Consider the following 22,630-nt stretch of genomic DNA (forward strand, 5'->3'; position numbering starts at 1 on the left):
AGAGGCTGATAAGTACGACAGAGTTGAAATTGAAGACTGGACGGATGATGAGGATGTAGTTGAAGATACTTCTAAGTTTCCTACACTTATGGAGTTCTTTGCTGAAGAAATAGAGAAGAATTGAGACAAAAGGTGACTGAGGCAGTGAAATAAAAGAACTTTGATAGTGTTCAAAAAGATATGGAAAAGGAAGATAGGTCGAAGTGGTTCAGAAAGAGTCACGAGAGAAAGTTTAAGAGACCCTTGAAGTATTATCAGCGTGATAGAAGTGTGTCTCTCGGTGACATTATCAGTTGGGGTTACTTACCGCAAGTAAATGCTTATGCGATCAGATGAGAGTGTGGAGTTCAGTACTTTGAACGTTTATATGACATTATGTCATTACCTTGGTGGGATGTAGATGAGTTACCGAAGGTAAGATGTTTGGATTACCCAGTTCGAAAGAATGATGTTGCAATGTGGGGTTACATCAAGTATGAGTCATTGAAAGAATTTCGTAAATGGAAGCCACATCATCCAAAGTGTGTACAGAGGATAGATCCAGATACCGGTGTTACAGAGACTATTCTTAATGTCAAGCCTCCGAGAACAATGAAGACAATTCCAATGCCTCAGATGGAACAAGACATTTATAAAGGTTTCATTGGTTGGGTTTATAGTTGCATTTCAACCGAAGCTATAATCACTTACAGAGCAGGAGGGGAGATACGAGATATACATGTTTATGATCCCATGTGGCTTGTAAATTGCTCTGCGAAAGATATAGAATGCCTTTTCATCAACAAGATTCACTATCAACCAGCAGATAGAGAACAAGCGCAGCAGTTTCAACGTGTTGTTTCCATTTGCTTTCAGAAAGGTATCAGTTCTGAGAGTAAATGGAAATCATCTTGGTGGTCGCTTGATGAGAAGATGAAAAGGAAAGCCAAATGTGAACGTCAAAAGCTTGAAGAAAAGAAAGGTGCGTTTTTGAAAATGCAAGCTGAAGAAGAGAAAGCGAAGAAGAAAGAGAATGAAAGAATAAGGGTTGCGCTTAGCAGGAAGCCGAAGCCAAGGGAAGAGTCGTTCAGAGCTGTTTAAAGACCCGAAGACCAAGACTGAATACTGCGGTTGTATCCAAGGGGGAGTTTGTTAGTGCATTATGTCTAAAGCCTATGTCTTAAGTCTAGGGTCTAAATATGTCAAGTTTGTATAGTTTAGGGGTCTGAAATGTATAGTTTTGATGTTTTTATAAGGGTTCCGTTTGAAATGTGTTGTGTTGCTTTCAAACGGAAGGGTTAGATAGGTGACCGTTTGAGGCTTAATGTGTTAGCTTCAAACGGAAGGTCCATGCCTATAAATAGGTAAGTGTGTTTCTCATTTCAGACGGTCTGGTCTGTGGTGTAATGTTACTCTGCCGGATTTTCATGTGAAATTGAATGAGAAGCAAGTAATTAAAGTATCTGCATCCGTTATCTACACTTTACTATCTGATTCTACTCTTCTCTATCTGATTCTATTCTGTTTGAGTGTTTCCGCCACTCAAATAGTGTGTATTACTCAAATTGACTCATTTGAGTGGTCATATCGATCCTACAATATTACAGCGTTTACAATCCAATGGAAAACCGGCAGCACCTCGGTATCCGTAAACAAGAACACGTTGTGTGAGTTCGCTCATGATACCTATATATAGAGTCCAGATTTCACTCCAGACTACACCAGACCATATAAGCGAAATCAGACAGACCATATGAGCGAAATCAGCTAGTCTGATTTCGCCTGAAATCACACACATAACCTTAGAAGCGAAATCAGCAGCTATCACATATACACTTTCCTATTTTCTCGTAAAATGTGCCCTAATCTAACATTCTAAGACTAAGACTCGATACAAGACGAAGTCGACAGATGCATGCACTAACAATTTTCTCAATTCGAATCAACTTCTTCTTGAAGCAATCTCGAATGAAGTGATGTCGAATTTCTATATGTTTAGTTTTAGTGTGATATACTGGTTCTTTGTTATATTTATTGCGGCCTCGTTATCAACAAAAAGAGGTGTGTCAAGAAACTGCAAACCGTAATCGCGCATATGTTGTTGTATCCACAGGATCTGAGAGCAGCAACTGCTAGCAGACACGTACTCCGCTTCACATGTGGATAACGCCACAGACGTTTGTTTCTTACACTGCCAGGTAACCAAGCGTGGTCCAAAGAACTGGCATCCTGCAGTTATTGATTTTGCATTGACTTTGCAGCATCCGAAATCTGAGTCGGAATACCCTTCGAGCGTAAAGTCGCCTTTTCTAGGATACCACAACCCCAATGTTGGAGTTCCTTTCAGGTAGCGTAATATCCTCTTCACAATAATCATGTGCGAAGATCTAGGGTTAGATTGATATCTTGCTGCGAGGCATGTTGGGTACATGATATCAGGCCGTGAAGCAGTTAAGTACATCAATGAACCGATCATGGAATGATAGAACGTCTCATCAGCCCTGTCTCCGGTGAGCTCTGGGTGAATCCCATGATTTGTTGCTAAAGGGGTAGCAGCTGGAGTAGAACTTGACATCCCAAATTTCTCCAGAATATCATGAACGTACTTCGTCTGGTGAATGAAAATTCCCTCAGGTAGTTGTTCAACTTGCAGTCCCAAAAAGAATTTCATCTCCCTCATTGATGACATTTCGAATTTTTGCTTCATCACTTGTTCAAAATCTTTGCACAGATTCTCATTCGTTGACCCAAAAATTATATCGTCTACGTAAATTTGAACTATCAGAAGATGTCCGTCGACCTCTTTAGTGAAGAGAGTGGCATCCACTTTTCCACGAATGAAGCTGTTGGCTAGTAGGTGTTGAGACAAAGTCTCGTACCAAGCTCTCGGGGCCTGGTGTAAACCATACAGCGCTTTGTCCAGTAAGTAGACCTTGTTCTAGTGGATCGGATCGGTAAAGCCCGGTGGCTGTCCGATATATACCTCCTCTTTAACCTTCCCATAAAGAAACGCCGATTTTACATCTAGCTGATATACATTGAAGTTCTTCCAAGATGCAAATGCCAGGAAAATTCTGATTGCTTCTAGTCGTGCCACAGGAGCATTGACTTCAGTAACATCAATTCCCTCCTGTTGACTAAAGCCCTGAACAACGAGTCGAGCTTTGTTCCGTACAACTCCTCCTCTGTAGTCTCCCTTACATTTAAATACCCATTTTGTATTGATTTTCCTGTGACCATCCGGTAAATCCACTAGCTTCCACACTCCCAACTTTTCAAACTGACTAAACTCTTCTTGCATCGCATTGACCCAAGAATCTTCAGTAAGCGCCTCTTTGTAAGTTCGCGGTTCGATCTGCGAAATAAAACAACTTAATGAAAAATCAGTTTGTAAAGGTGCTACTGTAGAATAAAAACATGTAAGGCCCTGGTCAATTTTACGTCTCGTGCGAACGCCCGATTGCAACTCTCCAATGATCAACTCCTCTGGATGGTATGAAAGAGTTCGTGGCATTACTTCACTTGGAACATCTACATCGCCTTCCAGATTAGTAACATTTTGATTTGCACCTTGTTCACTAATTTGGTTTGTTTGACTTGAACCCTGAATCTGCTCCCCCTCAGAATCTGAATCACCACGATCAAATATCGGCATATTCTCAGATTCTTGATTATCATTTTGAACCGTCTGATTATCTTGAGCAACTTCATTTTGTTGGACATCATCATGTTCACCAGCATTGCTTGGACCTGCTTCATCGTCATTTGAAGTTTCCTGTGGTCGTCTAGAATACTTAGCTGGGAACCTTTGCTGCGACTCGTACTCTCGCAAAATATCCAACTCATCAAAGAAATCTTCTTCTTCCTCTGATTCTTCCCTCATGTCAAACGAATCCCACAACTTGTCATAATGATAACGCCATGAATCTCCAGGATTCTGCGGCGGCATTGTATAACCTTGACATTCAACATTTGCAGCTTCAATAATCCGCTTCTCACTTGGAACGAACACACGTCGCATAGGACTTGCATAACCAACAAATATTCCCTCAATGCACTTCGGACCAAACTTTCCATAAGGCTCTAGAACAGTACAGGGTGACCCGAACGGTTCAAGATACTTCAAATTAGGTTTGCGGTTATTGATTAACTCAAAGCATGTTTTGTTGAACTTCTTAACAGTGAGAACTCTGTTGAGCGTATAGCATGCGGCGGAAACAGCTTTAGCCCAAAAATTTATCGGTAACTTTGAATCTGCGAGCATTGTTCTAGCCGTCTCGATTAGTGTCCGGTTTTTGCGTTCTGCGACTCCATTCTGCTGCGGAGTGTACAGAGCACTAAACTCATGCAATATACCACTTTCATCACAAAATTCTTCCAACTTGTTGTTCTTGAATTCAGTACCATTATCACTTCGAATTCTTTTGATACGCCTTTGGTACAAATTCTCAATCTTCTTGAACAACGCCATCAAACTGTCATAAGTTTCATCTTTTGACTTCAAGAATGATACCCACGAAAATCTAGAATAATCATCAGTAACGACCAAACAGTAGTAGTCTCCTGTAATACTTTTGACATTCAAAGGACCGAATAAATCCATGTGAAGTCTCTCCAGGGGTCTTGAGACTGAATTGACTTGCTTTTTAGGGTGTGACTTTTTCTTCTGTTTGCCTTTAACACAGCTAATGCACTCCCCTTCCAGATGAAAACCTTTCACATGAACACCCAACACTAAATCGTTATGAACCAGGTGATTCATCTTCCGTAGGTGAATGTGACCCATTTTCCTATGCCACAATCTCGATTCTTTTTCAGTTGCTCTAGACACAAAACAATGAGCCTGACCCGTGGTTGTAGTAGCTACGCTCATATCCAACACGTACAGATCATTAATTCTTGGTGCCCTCATGATAATCCATTCCTTAGGGATAACAAATCCTGGCTTCAAGATCAAACATTCTTTGTCAGTGAAGTGAGTGGTATACCACAAATCTGCGAGATACTCAGCAGATTATTCTCCAGCTCAGCAATGTAGTTAACTCTTTCAAACGTCACAATCCCATTGGATAACGTTCCTTCACCAATAATCCTACCACCTTGATTACCCGCGAAACCAACATATCCTCCATTGAAATTCCTCACATCATACAGCAATGCAGTCTTCCCTGTCATATGTCGAGAAGCTCCACTGTCCATAATCCAACGTGAAACTAATCTCGGAAGTTCCTGCACATATCACAAATTGATTTAAAAACATTTCAATAAAGATGCCGATTCATGCTCCGCGATCAAGGAAGCTCCGGCAAGTCAGGTATTCATTCAACAAAGAATATATCCACCCAAGCCTGACCAGCCTTGGGTGTTACCTTGTTGTCTTTAGCTTTCCCATTTTGTTTCTTAAAATTTTTAGCTTGAAGTGGTGGAAAGTTTGTATCATCCACAATTGGAACTGAATTCACCACCTTTTTCACTTGTGAAGTTGAAGTTTGTTTCTCTGCTTTAGGCTTCCAAATTTATTGAGATGACGCAACCCGTTTGTAAAATTTTTCATTTTTAGTTACCATATTCTTTACGGGTTCAGTTTTGATCTTGGTGATTTGGTTTTTCAAAACCTTTTTCTCAACAATCATTGGTGCTTTTCCCTTCACATCATCTTTCTTCTTTTGAGTCTTTACAACTTCAGTCTTAGACTTCATGTGTAACAACTCTCACTAAAATTAATACTTAGTATATTAATTATCTATTTAGGAAACCCTAATTGAGAAACCCAAGCAATTTTACATTAACCCTTAAATTTTCATAACAATCGGAATCAGGATCAGGGCCCCTAAAACTCAGGGGGGTAAACCCTGATTGGTAATTATCTTCGAAAACTCGTTGTCTAAATTCTGAAAATTCAAATCAGCAACTCAGCAGGCCTATACCCACGACAAGGCTACCCTAGGCCATAGGGACTTGCCCCGCGATACGCGACTCGCGGGCGGCTCACATTTTCAATATATATAGGGGGCCTTGGGACTTGAATTCAGGTGTTAATTCGACGTAGAAATTCATAGTATACGTTGAGATATTAACTGTTTCCTAGAAACACACACTGCACGGGACGCTGCTGCAACAAACAGGGTAATAACTCGATCGCTATTACGATTCAACGTCCGATCGATTATAACTATCCAACGATTGTTTAAGTGCCGCTCTAATTGAGTTTATACTTTGTTATTCATCGTGATTTCGACTTGAATGTTTGAGTGCTGTTCGAATTCGGACTATACTCTGTCATGCGTTGTGAATCCGCTGAACTGTTAAGTATTGCACTTTGTTAATCGTTGTGAGGGTTTAATCTCATGAATTAACGTAACTGCTGAATTAGTTACTAACCCCGTTCGTGTGTGCATTGTTATTTAAAATAGGTTAAAAGGCTAATTAGTAGGCTTATACTCTGCTCGTTAAATCTGCAATGTGAGTCATTCTCTTTTTATCAACTGTTTTACAATACTCCAAATTATTTTCCAAAGTTATAATTACAGGGATTAAGTCTTTGTAATCACCAAATTACAGCCGGTATGTGGGGTATTGTGCCCATTACTACTGTTTGTATCATTTTAGGTGAGCGAGCCTAAATCATGATATACACTATTAGGTAGTCGGACCTAAATAGTGATTTACGTCACTTGTGGGTGAACGGACCCAACAATGATATGACCACAGTCACAGATCCGGTCGAGTGACAAATACTGTGGGTAATTGGTTGATATGGAAACATTGTAATCACTCTTAATACTGTAGATTATAACAACGTGTCATTTTAATTAAAATGAATGATTCACTCAGTATTTCTCTGCTGACAAAACCTTTTTCAAACATGTTTCAGGTGATCTGTTGTGATCCAAGAAAAAGTGCCGTGAAGCACTACAAGCTTAGAAAAGTGGCTCAATGTAAATAAATAAAGAAACATGTTTTGAGAAATAAAGATTTTCCTCGGGAAATCACCTTATTGTAAATTACAGGGTTTTATCCCTAAAAGTTTATGTAATAAACTAAACGGGCATTTGAGTATTAAATGATCCTGTATTAAAAGACTTCCGCTGTCGCCTAAATTAAATACCACGGGATTTCCTGCCTCACGGCTCTGGACCGGGTCAAACCGGGGCCGAGGGCCGTGACAGGAAAAGGTGGTATCAGAGCCACTGATATAAGCTTACTACTGATTTAAGCCTATTAAAGTAATTGAGAAATACTTAGGAATTCTAATTGCCATTCTGTGAAAATATGTTTTATTAACTGATTAATTGTTAAGTTACAGTATGGGTAAACAAAAGCTTTCTGCTATCTACCACAAATTAGATACTGCACCCACAGAAAACGGAACCTCCTCCAAATACCCAGCAGATCGGGAAGAAGGGATTTTTGTCCGTAAGGCAAATTATGAAAATCCTCTTACCCCAGAGAAAAGAAATTCAATTCTTAGAAAGGGCCAGGAGAAAAAGAAAACCCAAGCCAAGAGAGTGAGGTTTAATCCAGAAATCCAGGAATTAGGCAATAGCCCACCTTGGGAAGACAAATTAGATGAAAAATGGGCAAATCTTTATATGCTAGCTACCGTAGCAGAAAATGCAAACCTCTAAATTGTCAATAAGCCAGCCTAGTAGAAAAATTCCTACCTAGCAAATAAATAAATCCTAGTGTGTTCTCTTTCTTGTTGTCTTTTGTACAAAATAGTATGCAATAAAACTTTAATGTTTATTTGTAAAACTTTGTTCCAAAGTTTTAACTTAGCATTTTTGTGCATTTTGCATATATGCTATCCAGCATGAATGAGATATCAGAAGCATTTCAGAATCTCAACCTCTACCCAGTACCAATTGAAGTCTCCCACGACTTTACTGGTTATATTGCTGACATAGAGGAACCTCTGGAATTCCAAGCTCCACCGCTGGAAAAAGCAAAACCTAAAAAGAAAAGAAGATATGTAGGATGGAGGAAAGTGCGCAGGAGAAAGCCAGCCACTAGGAAACTTCCTAAAATAGAAAACCCTGTGAGCAAAGGAAAAGAAATAGAGACCGGAGAGAGTTCCAAACCAATAGAAATCGAAATAAGGGAAGATATTAAGCAAAAGGGAATCGAGATCGGAGAGAGCTCTAAACAACCTGAGGAGATCACATTTCAAGACGAAATAGACCGTCTACTGTCAAATTGTGATATCATAGAACCTGTCAACAATAATCTCTACTCTTACCCTGCCACAGCCCAACTCCCAATAAACTTAGAACCAACTATTCCAGACCCACTAATCCACACGCGACCTTTAGGCCAAATGGAAGAATGGTGGACAAATGACTGGCAATTCCAAAATATGATTAACAGTCCATATTCCTTCCTCCCACAGTTTGATCCAGAACCTATCCCTAATCCTCCAATGAGCAACGAAAACTTAGCCGAACTTCGCCAGTTCGATGAAGAACTGATAGGTACAGGGAATAGGATCCGGGAAATGGGGGAACAAATCTCCTGGAAATACGACGAAAGGGAGCATCGTTACTAAACTACCAGTTGACCAAAGAATAGTGGGGTTGGGAAGAATGTCTGTATAATAACAGTAGTAGAAAAATATAACTCTGTAAAATGGGAAATAAAACATTGTAAGATAAGTAGTGTGTATGGATGCATATATAATCCATAAAACAAAATAGAAGTCGAAACATCGACAATTTTGACTATAAATATATATGTGTGATGTGAAAAAGATTTTTGTGACTACTTGCCATTGTTTTAGTTACAATCATTTGATACTAATAGTTATATCTATAATACTTATCAGATGGAAAACGCTAGTAATGAACCAGTTAATGAATGGAATCAATCTGAGAAAAATCAGGAAAACCAATACATGACTAGACAAGATATTGAAAATATCATCACTCAAGGTATAGCTAATGCTATTCCTGCAATCATGGCTGCTGCTCAGAAACCTGTTGAACCACAGCAAATCATTCCTAGCAAACGTACCCAGGAAGACAATTTTAGTCATAGTCTAAATGGAGGCCGCAATCATGACGATAATAATCCACAACAGGCTCCACCTCCTAAGAAAATGAAAGCCGCAACACCTGGTTGCACTTTCAAAGAATTTCTTGCTTGCAAACCTGCTGAATTTGCAGGCAACGAAGGAGCAACTGCAGTACTGCGTTGGTTAGAGAAAACCGAAGTAGTAATTGCAATAAGTAAGTGTGCCGAAGAAGATCAGGTGATGTATGCTTCAGATCTATTCAAAGAAGGGGCACTAGAGTGGTGGAACACTGTATTACAAGCAAAAGGAAGAAGGATGGCCTATGCTATGAAATGGGAAGACTTTAAGAATCTTGTAGAAAGAAAGTATTGTCCTGAATATGAAAAGGAACAAATGACAAATAAGTTCCTAAATCATCGTATGATGGGTGTAGATTGTCGTGGTTATACTTCGACTTTCTTCGAATATGCTAGAGTCGTACCAACACTGGCTTCGCCAGAACCGGTACTCATTTCCCGCTACATTTGGGGATTAATTAGTGAAATCCGTAACATCGTTAAAGCTGCGAGACCTCGCACTATTGACGATGCTGTGGAATTAGCTAATACCCTAACTGATGAGCTGGTACGTGCAAGAGAAGAAGATCGAAAGAAGGAATTGGCCCAAAAGATTACCCAAGGATTTCGGGTGGGCAATAATAGCAATAAATTCAAGAAGAGAGGAACGAGGCAAGCTGCAAATCCGCCTTTTTGCAGAAATTGTAGAAAGAATCACTTTGGAAGATGTAATGTGACCTGTAACTTTTGCAAAGCTATAGGACACCGGGAAGAAGAATGTAGAAGGAAAACAATAATTTGCTACAACTATGGAGAACGTGGACATTTTCAAACAAAATGCCCTAAGCTAGCAAAACCAGCCGATAATAAAACTAAGACGGCCGACGGAGCTACCAAGAAGAATGCTAGAGCATTCCAGCTGACTACCCAGGAAGCAGAACTCATTCCAGATGTGATAGCCGGTACATTCTTAGTTCATAACGTTTATGCAAAAGTATTATTTGACTCTGGTGCAAACCAAAGTTTCATCAATACTTCATTCTGCCAAGCTCTTAACTTACCCTTAACCACCCTTAGGCAGATTTTTACAGTCGAAACGGCAGATGGGAATTCTGTTAACATAAATAAGGTATTGCAGGAAGGAAAGATAGAACTTTTAGGCCATAAATTTTCTGCAAACCTGTTACCTATGAAATTAGCCGGATTCGATGTGGTATTAGGAATGGATTGGTTAATAGCCAACCATGCTCGAATCCTTTGTGATAAGAATTCCGTAGAAATCCGTACTCCCACAGGAGAGGTAATTTTAATTACAGGAGATAAACCTCGAAAGCCACTGAAATTCATTTCAGTAATGAAGTTGGCTAGTTATTCAAGAAAACAAGAAATGGTATATATGATTTCTGTAATCATTAACACTAAAAGTAAGGAACTCCAGGACATCCCTATAGTCTCAGAATACCCAGACGTCTTTCCGGAAGAATTACCTGGGTTACCACCTGATAGAGAAGTAGAGTTTAGAATTCATCTAATTCCGGGTACTACACCGATAGCCAAGGCACCTTATCGATTAGCACCCACCGAAATGCTAGAATTGAAGAAACAGTTAGATGAATTACTAAGCAAAGGATTTATACAACCTAGTTCATCCCCTTGGGGAGCACCAGTGTTGTTTGTGAAAAAGAAAGATGGATCGATGAGAATGTGTATCGATTATAGGGAACTAAATAAGGTTACAATTAAGAATCGATACCCATTACCTAGGATTGACGATCTTTTTGATCAACTTCAAGGCGCTAGGTATTTTTCTAAAATAGACTTGCGCTCCGGATATCACCAGCTGAAAGTACAAGAAGAAGACATACCTAAAACTGCTTTCAGAACTAGGTATGGCCATTATGAGTTTACAGTCATGCCCTTTGGATTAACAAATGCCCCAGCAGCATTTATGGACATGATGAATCGGGTCTGTAAACCATATTTGGATAAATTTGTAATCGTATTCATCGACGATATACTTATTTATTCCAAAAGTCAGGAAGAACATTGCGAGCACCTACATGCACTCTTAGCTTTGTTAAGAAAAGAAAAGCTTTATGCCAAATTCTCGAAGTGTGAATTTTGGTTACAGGAAGTGCAATTTTTAGGTCACATGGTGAATCACGAAGGAATTCACGTAGATTCTGCTAAAATAGAAGCAATCACCAAATGGAAGGTCCCGCAAACAACTATGGAAATTAGAAGTTTTCTAGGCTTAGCTGGATACTACAGACGATTTATTAAGGATTTCTCTAAGATAGTTGTACCTTTAACTAAAATGACCTGTAAAGCCGCTAAGTTTGAATGGGGACATAGACAAGAAGAAGCTTTTAAGATTTTAAAGCACCGATTGACGAATGCTCCAATTTTAGCCTTACCCGAAGGAACAGAAGATTTTGAAGTATATTGTGATGCTTCAAAGTTAGGATTCGGATGTGTGTTGATGCAGCGCAAAAAGGTAATTGCGTATGCCTCCCGACAGTTGAAAAAGCACGAAGAAAATTATACGACTCATGACTTAGAATTAGGAGCTATAATTTTTGCCCTTAAAATCTGGAGACATTATCTGTATGGAAGTAAGTTTACTGTTTATACAGATCATAAAAGTTTAAGGTACATATTTGGGCAAAAAGAGTTAAATATGAGGCAAAGAAGATGGATGGAAATCCTAAGCGATTATGACTGTGACATTCAATATCACGAAGGAAAGGCGAACGTAGTCACAGATGCCTTAATTCGTAAGTATCAGGAAAAGCAAAAGCGAGTCCGTGCTCTTAGATTAAATCTACAAATAGATTTAATGGAGCAATTGAAGAAAATTCAAGAAACAGCAATCAAGGACGATGCTGAAGGAATGAAAGGTTACATAAAGGAACTGGAACAAGGAAGTGATGGAATTTGGAGATTCCACAAGAAGAGAATTTGGGTACCTAAGCAAGGAGAATTAAGAAATAAGTTTTTAGAAGAAGCTCATAAATCTAGGTATACTGTACATCCAGGAAACAATAAGATGTACCAAAATTTAAGAAACAATTTCTGGTGGATAGGAATGAAAAAGGATATAGCTAGTTATGTATCGAAGTGTCTTACTTGTTCACAAGTTAAGGCCGAACACCAGAAACCTTCAGGACTACTACAACAGTTGGAAATGCCTGTATGGAAATGGGAACTCATAACAATGGATTTTGTTACTAAGTTACCCATAACCAGAAAAGGTAATGATGCGATTTGGGTAGTTGTGGACCGATTAACCAAATCAGCTCATTTCCTACCTATGAAAGAAACATTTAGCATGGAAAGGTTAGCAAAGTTGTACGTAGACGAAGTTGTGTCCTTACATGGAGTTCCACTCTCCATTGTATCAGATAGGGATAGTCGTTTCACTTCCCATTTTTGGACTAGTTTCTAGAAAGCAATGGGAACCCGATTAAATTTAAGTACGGCATATCATCCACAAACAGATGGACAAAGTGAAAGGACGATACAAACCCTGGAAGACATGCTTCGAGCATGTGTAATTGATTTTGGTGGTAATTGGGATAGCCACTTACCCTTAATTGAATTCTCCTATAATAAAAGTTATCATTCAAGCATCGAAGCTGCTCCATTCGAAGCACTGTATGGACACAAGTGCAGAACCCCAGTTTGTTGGGCAGAAATAGGAGAAAGTCAATTATCAGGTCCAGAAATTGTACAAGAAACCACAGACAAGATAACTCAAATCAAAGAAAGATTGAAGACGGCTAGAGATCGTCAGAAAAGCTATGCAGACAATCGTCGTAAGCCACTAGAGTTTCAAGTCGGAGATAAAGTACTTTTGAAAGTCTCTCCTTGGAAAGGAGTAGTACGATTTGGTAAGAAAGGAAAACTGAGTCCAAGATACGTAGGACCATTTCCAGTAATACAACGAATAGGACCAGTTGCTTATCGTTTACAACTACCAGAAGAACTATCTGGAGTACATGATGTATTTCATGTATCCAATCTCAAGAAATGTTTATCAGACGAAACCCTGGTAGTACCTCTTCAAGATGTAGAGGTAATAGAAAAGTTAAAATTCGTAGAGAAACCACTGCAAATAGAAGACAAGAAAGTCAAGTTTCTCAAACACAAGCGACTAGTGCTAGTCAAAGTCAAATGGGATTCAAAGAGAGGACCAGAATACACTTGGGAGCTGGAATCAGAAATGAAGCGAAAATACCCTCATCTATTCCAGTAAATCTCGAGGACGAGATTTTCTTAAGGTGGGGAGGATGTAACAACTCTCACTAAAATTAATACTTAGTATATTAATTATCTATTTAGGAAACCCTAATTGAGAAACCCAAGCAATTTTACATTAACCCCAAAATTTTCATAACAATCGGAATCAGGATCAGGGCCCCTAAAACTCAGGGGGGTAAACCCTGATTGATAATTATCTTCGAAAACTCGTTGTCTAAATTCTGAAAATTCAAATCAGCAACTCAGCAGGCCTATACCCACGACAAGGCTACCCTAGGCCATAGGGACTTGCCCCGCGATACGCGACTTGCGGGCGGCTCACATTTTCAGTATATATAGGGGGCCTTGGGACTTGAATTCAGGTGTTAATTCGACGTAGAAATTCATAGTATACGTTGAGATATTAACTGTTTACTACAAACACACACTGCACGGGACGCTGTTGCAACAAACAGGGTAATAACTCGATCGCTATTACGATTCAACGTCCGATCGATTATAACTATCCAACGATTGTTTAAGTTCCGCTCTAATTGAGTTTATAATTTGTTATTCATCGTGATTTCGACTTGAATGTTTGAGTGTTGTTCGAATTCGGACTATACTCTGTCATTCGTTGTGAATCCGCTGAAGTGTTAAGTATTGCACTTTGTTAATCGTTGTGAGGGTTTAATCTCGTGAATTGACGTAATTGCTGAATTAGTTACTAACCCCGTTCGTGTGTGCATTGTTATTTAAAATAGGTTAAAAGGCTAATCAGTAGACTTATACTCTGCTCGTTAAATCTGCAATGTGAGTCATTCTCTTTTTATCAACTGTTTTACAATACTCCAAATTATTTTCCAAAGTTATAATTACAGGGATTAAGTCTTTGTAATCACCAAATTACAGCCGGTATGTGGGGTATTGTGCACATTTCTACTGTTTGTATCATTTTTGGTGAGCGAGCCTAAAACATGATATACACTATTAGGTAGTCAGACCTAAATAGTGATTTACGTCACTTGTGGGTGAACGGACCCAACAGTGATATGACCACAGTCACAGATCCGGTCGAGTGACAAATTCTGTGGGTAGTTGGTTGATATGGAAACATTGTAATCTCTCTTAATACTGTAGATTATAACAACGTGTCATTTTAATTAAAATGAATGATTCACTCAGTATTTCTCTGCTGACAAAACCTTTTTCAAACATGTTTCAAGTGATCTGTTGTGATCCAAGAAAAAGTGCCGTGAAGCACTACAAGCTTAGAAAAGTGGCTCAATGTAAATAAATAAAGAAACATGTTTTGAGAAATAAAGATTTTCCCCGGGAAATCACCTTATTGTAAATTACAGGGTTTTATCCCTAAAAGTTTATGTAATAAACTAAACGGGCATTTGAGTATTAAATGATCCTGTATTAAAAGACTTCCGCTGTCGCCTAAATTAAATACCACGGGATTTCCTGCCTCACGGCTCTGGACCGGGTCAAACCGGGGCCGAGGGCCGTGACATCACGTTGGTACACTTTCGTGCAATATGCCCAACTTGATTGCATCTGAAGCATGTTCGAGTGTCAACTACCCGACTTATGCCTTCAGACTGAGGTTGTAAAGCTTTCTTTTCAAAGAACTCTTCATTCGATTTCGAAAATATCTTTTTCTCTTCATCAGACAATGAACTCGAATATTCACAAACATTTTCTTTTCAACAAACTTTTTGTTTTGAACATTTCTTTTCTGATAATTCTTACCACCCTGATAACCACCCGACCAATTGTTTCGGTTGTTGTTATAAAAACGCGGTGGAACAACAGGTTTCTTATATCTTTTTCAAAAATCATTTCTCTCTTTGTTTGACTCAAACTGTTCACTTCTGACAACTCAACTTCAACCAATTTGAAAACATTTGTTAACTTGTTCACATTAACATTCTCAATGGGAAACTCAGAATCCGAATACAACTTATCAGATCCCGACATCTTGTACATGACAAGAGTAGGTTCATCATTTAAGTTGTTTTTGGACTATTGTTTCGGAATGTATTTGTCCAAGAAACATTCATCATCTTCAGCTGTATCACTTTCAGACATCAAAATACTTTCAGCTGTGCTTTTAACAATCTCTGTCTGAACACTATCATCAGATGATGAAAAAGAAAATGTAACATCAATTGAATCAGGAAGTTTAACTTCATTCTCTTCTTCAATTTCAACTAACCCAGATTGCTTTTTCGAATAATTGTCAAGAACTGGTGGTGGAACTTGATGAAAACCCACCCCGGTTCCATCAGAGTACACATCTTCGCCTGCTTTGTTTTTCCCGATGGGTTTGGGAACAATGTGTTGCAAAACAAAGCTTGCGGAGTTGTAACTCTTAAGCTTCAACTGAATTCGCTCATTTTCAATTTCAGCTTCTTGAACTTTAAGTTTCAACTTTGCGATTTCATCCAATTGTTGATTGATTAATTCTTCTTTTAACCGAAGCACTGTCGACAGATGAACATTTTCTTTATAAGTTTTACCATTTCTGTCATCATTATCTTTCATTGTGCGTTTAAGCTTCTCAAAATTTTCAGTGATCTGACGATTTTCAAGAACTAACCTTTCATTTTCTTTCCTAACCTTTTCATGGTCAATTTTATCATTTTCAATTTTGTTAGTTAATTCTTTTAACCATTCAGTTGAAGCTTTCACCATTTTATCTCGATCAAGGATTTGATCCTCAACACTTCTGACTCTAGTAGTCAGATCATCAACCTTCTTACCATTGAGATAAGTGACTGTGCTACAAACTTTGCATTCCTTGATGGAATTTTTGCAGTCAACATCACCATTGGCTTTCTTACCTGACTCAGTCGGTGACGCGTTTGAACTGACCTGGCTTTTAGACTCAGAGACGGATTTAGAATCTACCTCAAGTGCCTTAGCAGCCAGCACCTTGTCGGCCATCTTTCCCATGTTTTCAGCATTCAACTCCTGTGTCGTGTCAATGATTCCATTGTCAATTTTCTTTGATTTCTCTTTTTCTTCTTTCTCCTTCTCTTCTTTCTCTTTCTCTTCTCCGCTTCCCCACCATTTCCTCTGCCAATAATCATCTTCTTCTTTCAACTCTTTGATTATGGTTTCCATATCAAGAGTGTTATGATCAATAGAAATGTTTCTCTGCGGGTCAAGATAACATTCTCTGTCTGGATCCCATCTATTTGCTCTTTTTGCTTCACAATAGATACTAGATATTCTGATCATTCTGTTCTGAGCTAACAGCTTTCTGTGACCATACTTCTGTTCTTCAGTTCTGTTGTCTTTCCAAGGAACAAGTTTAGATTTTGCCATGAATGCATATCCAACCGCATCCTCCTCAGGTAACAACTCACTCCAGTCTTAACCTTCATCGTCGTGAATTACAGCAAGAGCTCTAGACTTCTCTTTGTTCTCTTCAAGCTGCTTCAATCTAGGTGGCTCTGATTTATTCTGATGATAATCGCTTTCTTATAGTAATCTTCTCTGAACGGGTTCTTAGATTCATCAGCATACGCATTTCGGCATTCACGCTTAAAGTGGCCTTTTTGTTTGCACTTAAAGCACATCACTTTAGACTTGTCAAAGCCTAACTTGGTAGAAGGTCCACCAATAGACTTTCTCCCAGTTATCTCCATGAAACGTTGTGCTCGACGAACTGCACTGGCCATACACCACCTTATGTCGATCAGTTCCATCTCCTCAGGATTTATTTGATCGTAGTCTTCCTTTGTCAGGTTGGTGTTGCCTATCTTGCCAGCTACAAGACTTTCATACGATTCTAACACAGACGCTAGGAAAACCATTTGTTGCTTTGCCGACTCCTCGCTGAAATTTTGAGCGTTCTTTAAGTCTATAGCAATGTTGCATTGAAATAAATTCTTTGCATCAGACTGGTTTGCAGATGATGAAGATCCACTGTGAAATCCACTACTTTGACTTTCTTTGTTTGAAGTGTTGGAGCTCTCAGTAGAAAAAGCTGTCTTGGGAGATGTACTCTTTGGCATCATGCTCTTTGGATAATACAAATCCAAGTTCTGCTGATAAGACGAATGATTGATTTTGTGTGTCTTCTTTAATTCTAACTCGTGACTCTCTAGTCTCTCAATCAGCAAGTCTACTGTCAACACTTCTGGCGGCTTGATAGTATTCTTCAGCATCAACGTATAATATTGCCAATCCATCTCATCTGGCAACGAATCAAACAATTTGTCGACTAGCTCATCTTGAGTATAGAAAATTTCATGTCTCGCCAGTTCCAGCTTCAGGTGCCCAAACCTCTCAATCATTTTACAAACTGATTCATTCTTTAAACACCCAAACAAATCCAACTCTTTTCTAAGTAGTTTCTTTTTGTTTTTCACTATTTCTGTACTTCCTAAACATTTGGTTTCTAACTTTTTCCAGAGATCTTTAGAACTGTTGTACTCGATCAAAGATATTATATCTTCTCGAACAGACTGAAATAGCAGTGCAATGCATTTTTGCTCAGCGATAAATGCATCGATTTCTTCAGATGATGTTAAGCTTTTGCCACTTTTGCCTCCATCATTGTATCCATTTTTTAGACTCTTCCAGCTGGGAAAAGCAAAGGCCCTCAACCAATCTTCAAACTTCTTGGCCCACCGACTGTATTCTTCGATAGCCATCAACTTCGGGGTTTGTTATATGTTCCAAATGCGTTTTCAACTTCCAAAGCATCCGATAACTTTTTCTTTGTATTTGGCGTGTTCTCATTGGTGTTGCTAGAAGAAGTATCGTCTCCAGAATTTCCAGCAAAAGCATACATATCGCTAAACAGGTTCATGAACATATCATCCATCTTCCACGTACCTGAAAAATCAGCAAACACTTAGAAAATTTTTCGTAATTTTGAGAAACAGCTAATTTCAAGCGAAATCAGCTTTCGAGCGAAATCAACAAAATATGTTCAAGCGAAATCAGATTTAATCTGATTTCAAGCGGAATATGGATGAAATCTGATTTCGAGCGGAATCAGATTACAAATTTCAAGCGAAATAAGAATTTGTCTTAATTCGAGCAAAATCAGAAAATAACTTTTGAGCGGAATCTGATTTGTTCTGATTTCGAGCGAAATCAACAAGCAAACTCAAGCGAAATCTGAAATTTATGCTATTTCGCTTCAAATGACCAGATGATTTTCGAGCGAAATTAGATTTTTCAAGCGAAACCTGCGAAGAACTTTTCGAGCGGAATCAAGTTTTTAGGCCATTTTTACCATTTTTAATCTGAATTTTAACCTGATTCTTTGTAGGGTTTGTTAACACTATGTTTGACACAATATATTTGAAAATCAGGCCATTTCAACCGTTGGAACTTGTTCAAATCAGCAAAGTATGAGAAGAAGTGAGTAGAAATGAGAAAATCCAGTAGAATCAAGCTGCTATGGTATGAACTCCTCGTCCTGAGCTCTGATACCACTTGTTGGACCGTGTGCGACCCTAAATAGTCAGTAAACGCAGTTCATCTTTGAATACAGAGGCGGAATCAAAGTAATCAAAGTCACAACAGCTTTATCCTTTTAATTCCTTTTCTATTAACGCTTTCTGAGTAAATTTTGACAGCAATTCGACACCTAGCACATGACCTGATTCCGCTCCAACTGTTACGAATGACAACGCAACACACATATTTATAGTATGTCTGATTCCGCTTGAAACTGTTCAAGCGGGACCCCATGATGTGTTCACTCGAGCGGAATCAGCTAAGTACCTATTGGAGCGGAATCACAACTTACCTATCTGGAGCGGAATTACACTAAATCCTGATTTCGCTTGAAATGACTTCTTGTCATTTCGAGCGGAATTACAATCTAAAAACCACTTATCAATTCCAAACTCCAATCTAACCTATCTAGACCTAAGACTCGATTAAGTCGTAGTAAACAGACATTCAGTGCACCAACAGTTGGTGAGCCATTACCCATGGGTGAGCCAAGCCTAGCAAAATAGAACCAGCACTTCCGGCTCAGCCGTAAATAGAGGTTTTGTAGCCGGAAACTAAGCCATTAGGCCATGTGTCGGCTAAGTTTTGTTGGCTAATCGACTGACCTATCTGCTAAAAGATGTTGGTGGACCCATCTCTAAGAAACCCCAAATTGCAGAGCTAAACTCAACGGTTACGTGTTCGGCTAATGGCCGGCTAGTAAACGGTTGATTGGCTTGTTTAGTTTTATAAGCCGAAAAATTGTGTATTTTTGAAAAATTTTAGCCAATTACGTCTTTTCTCATAGTTTTTCCTAAAAATAACAGTGAAGACTAAGAAGTCATGGTTTTCTCTCTTCTATCATCTATTTCCTCCACTTACAAAATTATAGTGAAGACTAAATTACTATAACTAGAATTGATTCCGTGCATTGCAGGGTCATTTTTTTCTAACGTGATTAGCGTAGTAATTTTTTTTTTTTTTTGCAATTGTTTATGGATTAAAACGTAGGCTGATTGAAATTGTCCATAAAATAAGCAAAAAAAATATATTATATTTGACATGAGTCATTTTTTGAAGAAATTACGTTGAAATGTAAACCAAATTGAATTTATACCAATATGTACATAAAAATAAGCATGTACAACTCAAGGTGGTGAAAATGTCATTACATCAAAACATAAACCAACTTGAAATTATACTGACATGTACATGAACGTAAAAACATAGACTAACTGAAAACATCAATAAAATTAAGCACAAAAACCTAGTATATTTGACATGTATACCGTCTAGAGAAAACGTGTTATATTTGACCCAAAATTTACGTCAAAACGTACATCAACTGAATACGTACATAAAAATAAGCACGAAATCGTATTATATTTGTTGTGACTCATTTTTGAAAAACAATTACGTCAAAACGTAAACCAACTTGAGTTTATACCGACACACACACACACACACATATATATATATATATATATATTTAAATAAGCACGTAAAAGTCGAGAGAGTTAAAAGACATTTTACGAGGTTATTAAAAAGTTGAAGGGGTTTTGTTAATACTGAAAGTTAAGGAAGTGATTTTCGATAAATAGGTGGGTCAAGCTACTGTAGATAAGTAGTCAATCTATTATAGATAATAATATTACATTTGTATTTTGACTTTTTTTAATGATGTGCCAGCTGATGTGACACTGGTTTGGTGATATGAAAGCTGATGTAGTAACCTGGGTTAGTCTTGGATTAATTAGGTAGTGATATCAAAAAATAAGTTAAAAGTTGGGAGTGGTTTTATACAAATCGAAAGTTGAAAGTGTTATCGGTCAATTGATAAATGTTAGGGTTATTTAAATCCAATATCACTTTTTAAAAATCAAATTATTTATTTTCTTTAACAAACAAGTGGAAGTAGGGTTCCTTAAATTTGAATAATATATTGACAAATGCAAAGAAAAAGAAATATCAAGCGACTCTACTTCGTATGTAATATTAATATTCGTCGCATCATAATGGTCCATATCTCCACCTACGTGTATATTTTTAAAACTCAGATTTGCAAATTTGAATTGTGTGGATATACTTATCCCGTATTAAATTGAAAGAACTTGTATTAATTAAACAATAATATTTTTCAGTTACAACTATAAGAACAATAGAACTTCTAAGCACCGACATTCCATGCATAAGATGATATATTAAACCGTATAAATAAGTAACATACCCTAATCTCATATTCAACATACTACTTCATTCGAAACTCACTACACTACAGTCTATACGCTATGGAGAAATATGAAAGAATCATGGAAATTGGACGTGGGTCGTATGGAAAGCCATGAATAAGCAGACCGGAGAGGTTGTTGCGATCAAGAAACTCCTCGAAAAATATCACACAGCGGAAGAGTGCATGAACTTGATAGAAGTCAAATCACTCATCAAGATGGCCAATCATCCGAATATCGTAAAACTTAAGGAGGTCATACGAGAAAACAACACACTATTCTTGATATTCGAATGCATGGAATGCGATCTCCACAAGCATATGGTTGCAAGAATGAAGCCGTTCTCCGAAACCGAAATTAGAAACTTGAGCTTCCAAATCTTTCAAGGTCTTGCACACATGCACAAGAAAGGCTACTTTCACCGTGACCTCAAACCTGGGAACCTTCTTGTATCCAAGAATACGGTAAAGATCGGCGATCTTGGTATGGCCCGCGAGACGAATGGTAAACCGCCATACACTCAAAATGTTACAACGTTATGGTATCGTGCTCCGGAGGTGTTTCTACGCTCGTCATTTTACAATTCTTCGGTTGATATGTGGGCTGCTGGTGCAATCATGGCTGAGTTATTTACCAACCAACCATTGTTTCAAGGTTCTTCTGAAGCAGATGTAATGCATAAAATCTGTCGAGTGTTAGGCACCCCAACTGAAAGTACGTGGTTCTCAGGACTTGATCTTGCTGAAAACATAAGCTATCAGTTTCCTGATTTTCCTGGTGTGCGGTTTTCTGAACTATTGCCGAATGCAAGCTCTGATGCGGTTAATCTTATTGCATCACTTCTTTCATGGTGTCCTTGTGAAAGGCCCACAGCCATGCAAGCTCTTCAGCATCCTTTTTTTCACGGCTGTTACCGCGTGCCTCCAACCGTCCGCCTTGAAGACACATGTTGTAACATTCTTAATTCCGTACCACTCGTGTTCAGAATCGCAAGGCAACGAGAGCTGTTGAAGGGGACAAGAAGCTTTAGAAGTTGTGCGAATGGGTCAGAAAGAGTGGATCCAAGTGAAGATCCGATTTGCAAGCTCCGGTTAAATCCATTTGTGTTTTTGAAGTAAAAGAAGTATGAAGCTAGAATACAATCAAAATACCATGAACTTATGTGAAATTGAGGTTAACTTTCTTTAGGGTTTTCGCTTTTATTGGATATTTGGATTTGATCTGGTTAATCAATATTAAAGATGTTCAGTTGACATTAAGCTTTAGGATCAAATTTCTTGTATGCTTAGGGTGTGTTTTGTTATAAAAATTGATTGCACGTAAATGTAATGTTTTGGCAATTTTAATTTGTTTTCTGGTACGTGACAATTTCTATGTGTTTATTTACGACTATAATTATACTTCTAATTATGCCCATCAATGTTTACTAAAAAAACTCGAACTCTCAATCTTTTAGAGAAGGATATCGTGTTACACGCCTTAATTAATACCGCCTAGCGAACCCCTTTAGCGTGTATGTCTCTTTAGGCACATAAGGGAATCAAACAAATTAGAGAGAGATAGTGAGAGAGAGAGAGAGAGAGGAAGTATATCGCTTTACACGCCTTGCACGTTTAAGCCACTACTCGACCTACAACCATCAAGTT

General features: G+C 38.4%; 1 pseudogene; it reads left to right on the top strand.

Annotated features, from left to right (window-relative positions):
- Positions 1–21,044: 21,044 nt before the first annotated feature.
- Positions 21,045–22,102, top strand: LOC110903967 (annotated as a pseudogene).
- The last annotated feature ends 528 nt before the right edge of the window (positions 22,103–22,630 follow it).

This window comes from Helianthus annuus, chromosome 1 (assembly GCF_002127325.2).
Source record: "Helianthus annuus cultivar XRQ/B chromosome 1, HanXRQr2.0-SUNRISE, whole genome shotgun sequence".
NCBI classification, from domain to species: domain Eukaryota; kingdom Viridiplantae; phylum Streptophyta; class Magnoliopsida; order Asterales; family Asteraceae; genus Helianthus; species Helianthus annuus.